Source organism: Primulina eburnea, chromosome 11, assembly GCF_022965805.1.
Source record: "Primulina eburnea isolate SZY01 chromosome 11, ASM2296580v1, whole genome shotgun sequence".
Lineage (NCBI taxonomy): Eukaryota > Viridiplantae > Streptophyta > Magnoliopsida > Lamiales > Gesneriaceae > Primulina > Primulina eburnea.
The window spans coordinates 30,325,217-30,333,584 of record NC_133111.1 but is presented as its reverse complement, the minus strand read 5'-3'; positions in this window follow the sequence as shown (position 1 = coordinate 30,333,584).

Below are 8,368 nucleotides of genomic sequence, written 5' to 3'. Positions count from 1 at the left end.
AGAATATTCCTAGCCTACGCCTCATTCAAAAACTTCAAAGTCTACCAAATGGACGTAAAAAGTGCATTTCTGAACGGCCAGTTGCAGGAAGAAGTCTACGTTGAACAACCCCCAGGTTTTGTCAATCATCACCTTCTTTATCATGTCTATCATTCGAACAAAGCCTTATACGGTCTTAAACAAGCTCCAAGAGCTTGGTACGAAACCCTTTCAAAATTTCTAACTGATTATGACTTTTCAGTTGGATCAGTTGATAAGACATTGTTCAAATTTTCCAAGAATGATCATATCTTACTTGTTCAAATCTATGTTGATGATATTATTTTTGGGTCAACTAACCCCAAATTATGCGAGAAGTTTTCCAAGTTAATGCAGGAAAAATTCGAGATGAGCATGATGGGTGAACTAACATTCTTCCTTGGTCTACAAGTGAAACAACTGGATTCAGGAACTTTTATTAGTCAAACTAAATACACGAAGGAATTGCTGAAGAAATTTGGCATGGAATCATGTTCAGCTGTAAACACCCCTATGAGCTCATCAGCTAAATTAGACACTGATCAAGGGGGAATGTCAGTTGAGACGACGCTTTACAGAGGTTTAATAGGTTCATTACTGTACCTAACTGCTAGTCGTCCTGATATTGTGTTTGCTGTATGTATGTGTGCAAGATTTCAAGCTAATCCTAAACAATCACATTTTTCTGCTGCCAAACGTATCTTGAAATATCTAAAAGGCACGCAAAATGTTGGTTTATGGTACTCTAAAGATTCATCTTTCAATTTAGTTGGCTATTCAGATACAGACTATGCAGAATGTAAGCTTGATCGAAAAAGTACAAGTGGATCATGTCAGTTTCTAGGAGACAGACTGATTTCTTGGTTCAGTAAGAAGCAAACATCCATAGCAACTTCCACAACTGAAGCAGCATATCTTGCTGCTGGAAGCTGCTGTGCCCAACTGCTCTGGATTCAGCAACAACTGAAAGATTATGGCGTTGAAGCAAAAGAATCACCAATATTCTGTGACAACACGAGTACAATTGCTATTACTTATAATCCAGTTCTTCACTCCAGGACTAAGCACATAGATGTTAGACATCACTTCATCAGAGATCATGCTTTAAAGAAGAACATCAGATTGGAATACGTATCAACTGAACAGCAAGCGGCTGACATCTTCACCAAACCACTGGCTGAGACTAAGTTTTCTCATTTCCGCAATATACTTGGATTAATTGATTTATCCTAATTAATTATTATTGCTTATAATTCATATGTTAGCCTTACTGTCTTCTTACTAATTACTTAAATGAGTTGCTTATTCTCATGAATTTTTAACTGATGTCAGTTAGCGCTTTAGTAGTTCTTGTGTTTGTGTCTCATACAGAACATTGCAAGCAGGAACAAAGGAGAACAACGATAAAACAAAATAACCATTTTATTAATGAAAGCGGGTTACATTTTCATATTCTTTTCCTCCACATCAGCTATCCACATACTCAACCAAGCAGCTAGTGCTGAAGAAGAGGTTTTGCAGAAACTGTGGGAGGAAGCGATGCTGTGGAGGATCTCCAGCTCCTTCCGAAGAAAGAGTTGATAGAGATGCCCATCCTTGAAGACGTTCACCCCTGCAGGAACATTCAAGAGCTCCCGCACCTCTCTTAGTTGGGCCATCCGTTTGAAGGTGGTGACCTGTCCAGAGTAGTACCGGAACTCCAACTCTTGCAACTCCTCCCAGTAGGAAAGGCTTGAGTAAAAGACTTCGTCCTCTATGGCCTCCTTTCTGGCCTGCAGTGAAAACGGAGAGACGCTTGAGCTTCCAGCACCGGCCATTCTTCTTCTCTATGAAATTATTTGCTGAGATAGCTGTGACTAACCATCTTACTCTTATTTATATGCCAAGATGAGGGAAATGAAAGGACATTTTTTTTAAGTGACGATTACTCTGCCAAGCACCAGGCTCTCCTTTAATCATTTCTGTCTATTGCCGTCATTTTTTTTGCATTTATTAAGGGGGAATAATGGTCTAAGAGGTTAACTGAGATGACAGTTGTTAGTGAATTCTCAACTGAAAGGACTCAGTTTTTGTAGTGACCCGTTCTAGAATCACCTACTAATCAGAACTTAAGCATGCAAAATTAACATTAAAACTGAATCAGGTAAAACAGCGGAAAAACGGTAATACAACCCAATCGAATCTGTAAGTACAAAATACTTAAACAACCAGATCGAACTAAATTCTAAGAACAAATACCAATAACTACAAGTCAACCTCTGCCAGCTCCCTGTCCACTCCCTCCTGGACCGTCCAACCTGAGACCTGCCCCATCGAATAGGGTGTCCAAACAGAGATAAACCGAGGACGTGAGCATAAAACGCTCAGTACCGAAAGCATGAGTATACAAGACTATGACATGCATGTATGCAAAATGTACTGGATACCAGGATCTGGGTATATCGAAATACTGCTCAGGTAAATGACGTCAAGGTATGTAGCACTCTGCGCCGTCGCACCAGGAGGTGGCTCCCATACCAAAATAAACCTGTGGATATACCGGTGACCTGACCACCGTCGGCCAACGGGGTCCAACCATCCACAACAAACGAGGGCTGAGCACCCTCTCAACAGCTATCTCAAAGATAATCAGGCTCAACATGATTATGCAAATGCCGCATAATAAACCATGCATCATATGACAGATAATAATGCAACATATAAACATGCAACACATAGTAAAGCATACTCAATCCTGCTATCTCGGATAGTACTTCCGTACCTCAAACCAGTAGATCCTAGAAATCAGCCCTAGAATCAAGCCTGCGTCCGTAGTCAGCCCACTGATGCCGCTAGCTCCCAACTAGAGCACAGCTCCGCTACAAAACCAGTAGCTCCCCGCTAGTGCCTAAACCTCGGGAAAAGGCTAGAAACCCATCAGAAACGACTAAAACGCTCTGGAACACTCGGAATTGGCGAGTAAAAAGTGAAGCCTCGCGCCTCTATTTATAGACAACGATCGGACGATCCGATCCTCTTCGGACGATCCGATCCACTTCGGACGATCCGAACCCTGCATGTCTTCCACGTGTCCAGACACCTGTCTTCGGACGATCCGAACCCTGATCGGACGATCCGAACTCTGCATGTCTTCCACGTGTCCAGCCACCTGTCTTCGGACGATCCGAACCCTCTTCGGACGATCCGAACCCTATTCGGACAATCCGAACCCGGTTCGGTCCTTCCGATCCCACCGAAATATAATTAATCCAATAATTAACTCAAATTAGGCATCGGGATACTACATTCTCCCCCTCTAAAAAGGATTTCGTCCGCGAAATCGAGTCTGAAGAATGACAATTCTGAACAACAATACATTCAACTTAAGAATGAATTACAACTGAAAGCACAACTGAAATGACAATCATAACTGAAAATACTACAACTAGAACATCTCTGGATGCTCTGACCGCATGCGACTCTCTAGTTCCCAAGTAGCTTCTTCAGTACCTCGGCGCTGCTACTGCACTAAGACAAGAGGAATAGTCTTATTCCGCAGTACCTTATCCTTTCGGTCTAAGATCGAAACCGGTCTTTCTACAAAAGACAAATCCGGATTCAGCCGAACTTCTGTTGGATGCAAAACATGAGACTCATCCGCTACGTATCGTCTCAACAAGGACACATGAAACACATTGTGAACACTAGACAGATACGGTGGCAAAGCTAATCTGTAGGCCAAGTCTCCCACACATTCTAAGATCTCAAAAGGACCAATGAATCTCGGAGATAGCTTACCCTTGAGTCCAAATCTCAGAATCCTCCGAAAAGGTGATACCTTGAGAAACACTTTCTCGCCTGCATCAAAATGAAGAGGTCTGCGCTTGGTGTTCGCATAACTCGCTTGTCGATCCTGAGCAGTCTTAATCCGCTGTTTGATCACAAGAACTTTGTCCATGGCCTGCTGAATCAATTCTGGACCCTCGACCTGTCGTTCTCCGACTTCCTCCCAGAACAGAGGAGTACGACAACGTCGACCATACAATGCTTCAAACGGAGACATACCAATACTCCTATGAAAACTGTTGTTGTATGCAAACTCTATCAGTGGCAGATGATCCTGCCAAGCTGGCCCGAAATCCATCACACAAGATCTCAACATATCCTCAAGAGTACGAATAGTCCTCTCTGACTGACCGTCAGTTTCTGGGTGATATGCAGTACTCAAACTCAAGGTAGTGCCCAAAGCTTGCTGAAAGCTGCCCCAAAATCTAGACGTAAATCGAGGATCTCTGTCACTAACGATACTCACGGGCACACCATGAAACCGTACAATCTCCTGAATGTACAACCGTGCCATCCGATCGAAAGTGAAATCTCTGTTATACGGAAGAAAATGGGCAGACTTAGTAAGTCGATCCACTACCACCCAGATAGCATCTCTATTCCCCACAGACATAGGCAAGTGAGTCACGAAGTCCATCGTGATATGCTCCCACTTCCACTCCGGAATAGGAAGATTCTGCAACAAACCTCCAGGTCGTCGATACTCAGCCTTCACCTGCTGACAGACTAGGCACTTGGAGACATACTGATAAACATTACGTTTCATACCTTTCCACCAAAATCGAGTCCTCAAATCCTTATACATCTTGTTGCTCCCTGGATGAACACTCAACTTGCTACGATGAGCCTGGGACAAAATCTCCTCCCTCAAAGTGTCATCTTCCGGTACAACAACACGACCAGATAAGCACAAAAGACCCTCGGACTGATAGTGGAAACCAGAAGTATTATCTCCATCAGCCAACCGAGCTAATTTCTGAACCTTAGAATCAGACACCTGAGCATCTCTAATCCGAGAATACAAAACTGGCTCGGACAAAATAGTAGCTATACGGATACTCTCTGTTCCCTTCCGATGCTTACAATTGAATCCCATCGAACAGAAATCCTGAATAATTCCAGATACAGCACAAGTCTGAAGAGCAGATAACCTCACCTTGCGACTAAGAGCATCGGCCGTGAGATTCGCAGATCCTGGATGATACTTGATCTCACAATCGTAATCTTTGAGTAGATCCATCCAACGACGCTGACGCATGTTCAACTCAGCCTGAGTGAACAGATACTTCAAACTCTTATGATCAGTGAAGATCTCAAATCGCTCACCATACAGATAATGGCGCCAGATTTTCAAAGCAAAAACGATCGCTGCTAATTCCAGATCATGAACAGGATAGTTTTCCTCATGAGGCTTTAACTGTCTCGATGCATAAGCAATCACATGCTCATTCTGCATCAGAACACACCCTAGTCCCTGTAAAGAGGCATCGGTGTAAACACTGAAACCACCAGATCCAGACGGTAAAGCCAAAACTGGCGCAGATGTCAAACGTCTGCGAAGTTCCAAGAAACTCTCTTCGCACTCTGATGTCCATTCAAATGAAACATCTTTCCGAGTGAGCTGAGTGAGTGGCTTAGTAATCTGAGAGAAGTTGACAATGAAACGGTGATAATACCCAGCCAATCCCAGAAAACTGCGGATCTCGGCTACTGTCGTCGGACGCGACCAGTTCAATACCGCTTCCACCTTGCTTGGGTCAACTGAAACTCCCTTGCTAGAAATGACATGACCAAGGAATACAACCCTGTCAATCCAAAACTCACATTTACTCAACTTCGCATAAAGCTGATTCTCGCGAAGTGTCTGTAAAATAATCCTTAAGTGTTGTACGTGTTCTTGCTGATCATGAGAATAGATTAAGATATCATCTATAAACACCACAACAAACTTATCCAAGAAATCCCGAAATACCCGATTCATCAGGTCCATAAAAACTGCTGGTGCATTCGTCACCCCAAAAGGCATAACCAGAAACTCATAATGCCCATACCGGGTCCTGAATGCAGTCTTCGATATATCTCCCTGATGAACTCGAAGCTGATGATAACCAGACCTTAAATCAATTTTGGAATACACAGAGGTACCTTGCAGTTGATCAAATAAATCATCAATCCGTGGCAACGGATACTTATTCTTTATCGTAGCACGATTCAACTGCCGATAATCTATGCAGAGCCGCATAGAACCATCCTTCTTTTTGACAAAAAGAACTGGTGCTCCCCACGGGGACACACTGGGTCGAATATACCCCTTGTCAAGAAGATCTTGCAACTGCTGTTTCAATTCTTGCATTTCCGATGGAGCTAAACGATAAGGAGCTCTAGAGATTGGTGCCGTGCCTGGCACTAAATCAATGCCGAAATCCACATCCCGAACGAGAGGAAAACCAGGAATCTCCTCGGGAAAAACATCCGGAAAATCGCAAACCACTGGAATGTCACTGATACCGACACTAACTGCGGACGAATCAATAGCATAGATAAGGTAGCCTTCCCCGCCCGACTCTAAAGCACGACAGGCTTTCAGAGCAGAAACCACGGGCATCGGGGGTCGCGCTCCCTTTCCATAGAAAAACCAACTGTCGCCCTCAACTGGACTGAAACTGCACAAACTTCTGATAACAGTCCACAGTAGCTCTAAACACAGTCAGCACATCTATTCCCAGAATGCAATCAAAATCCTCCATCGCAAGAATCATCAAATTAGCAGTTAAAACATTACCCTCAAACTCTAGAGGACAACCCAAAACTAGACGTTTAGCTAGCACCGAATGACCCATCGGCGTGGAAACAGATACCACAACGTCCAAAGAAGTGAAAGGTAACTTATGACGCTTAGCAAATCTCGCAGATATGAATGAATGCGATGCACCAGTATCAATGAGAACGTAAGCAGGTAATCCACATAATAAAAACACACCTGCGATAACTCTCTCGTTCTCCTCAGCCGCCTGATCCTGGTTAAGAGCAAAGACCTGCCCTTGAGTACGCGGTCGGAGGTTAGAACCCTAAGTAGACTGTCCCTGTTGTGGCCTCTGATGAACTGAAGCCTGAGAACCAGATCCTGATCCTCCGCCCGTCTGTGGACAATCTCTCTTCATGTGGCCCAACTCACCGCACTTGTAACAAGCACCCGCAACCTTGCGACAACGTTCCGTTGGATGATCCTTCCCGCAATGCTGACACGGGCCCTTCTTCTTCCCAAAATGGTGAACTCCTCCAGATCCAGAGGAAGAAGAAGTAGATCCAGCTTTCTTGAATGCTTGGGCGCGGGGACCCAAAGAACTAGTAGGACGAGCAGACTGCATGGCTCGACCTCTCAGCAAACTGCCCTCAGCCTGGCGACAACGATTCACAAGGCCCTCATACGATGTCGGATCATCGCAGACAACAACCCGATCATAAATCTCCTGATTGAGGCCCTGAAGAAAATGGTTATACTTGGCACTAGCATTGTCACTGACATGCGGAACATACGGAAGCACTCAAAACTTCTGCTGATACTCATCAACAGACAAACTTCCCTGCTTCAGATTGATCAACTCAATCGCCTTGGTCTGCAGAGGAGCTGGCGGAAAGTAAAGCAACATGAAAGCGGCTCGGAAATCGGCCCAAAGAACTCGACCCTGTCGCTGAACTATCGGTGCAGAGGTAGACCTCCACCACTTGCGCGCACCACCCTCCAGCAAGAAATCAAGGTATCAATCTGCTGCTCCGCCGAGCACTGAAAAGTCTTGAAGCAGCTCTCCATCCTCTCAAGCCAGTTCTCCGCAACATCCGGAGTCTCACCGCCCGAAAGAGGTTTCGGCCCCATCTGCAAGAACCGATGCATACTAAAAATCCGAGGCTCATCACGACGGTGTTGACGACGTTCTCGATGCTCTCGACGACGCTCCCGATCGTCGCGGTCTCCCCAGCGTCCAACGCTGCCATGACTACTAGCATCGTCGTCAAAACCAGACATCTCTTAGCTACAAAAGTTACCAGAGATTAAACCCAAAAGAACAGTTCTAAATCCCAAAATCTTAATGCATGCTCTGATACCATAAATGTAGTGACCCGTTCCAGAATCACCTACTAATCAGAACTTAAGCATGCAAAATTAACATTAAAACTGAATCAGGTAAAACAGCGGAAAAACGGTAATACAACCCAATCGAATCTGTAAGTACAAAATACTTAAACAACCAGATCGAACTAAATTCTAAGAACAAATACCAATAACTACAAGTCAACCTCTGCCAGCTCCCTGTCCACTCCCTCCTGGACCGTCCAACCTGAGACCTGCCCCATCGAATAGGGTGTCCAAAACAGAGATAAACCGAGGACGTGAGCATAAAACGCTCAGTACCGAAAGCATGAGTATACAAGACTATGACATGCATGTATGCAAAATGTACTGGATACCAGGATCTGGGTATATCGAAATACTGCTCAGGTAAATGACGTCAAGGTATGTAGCACT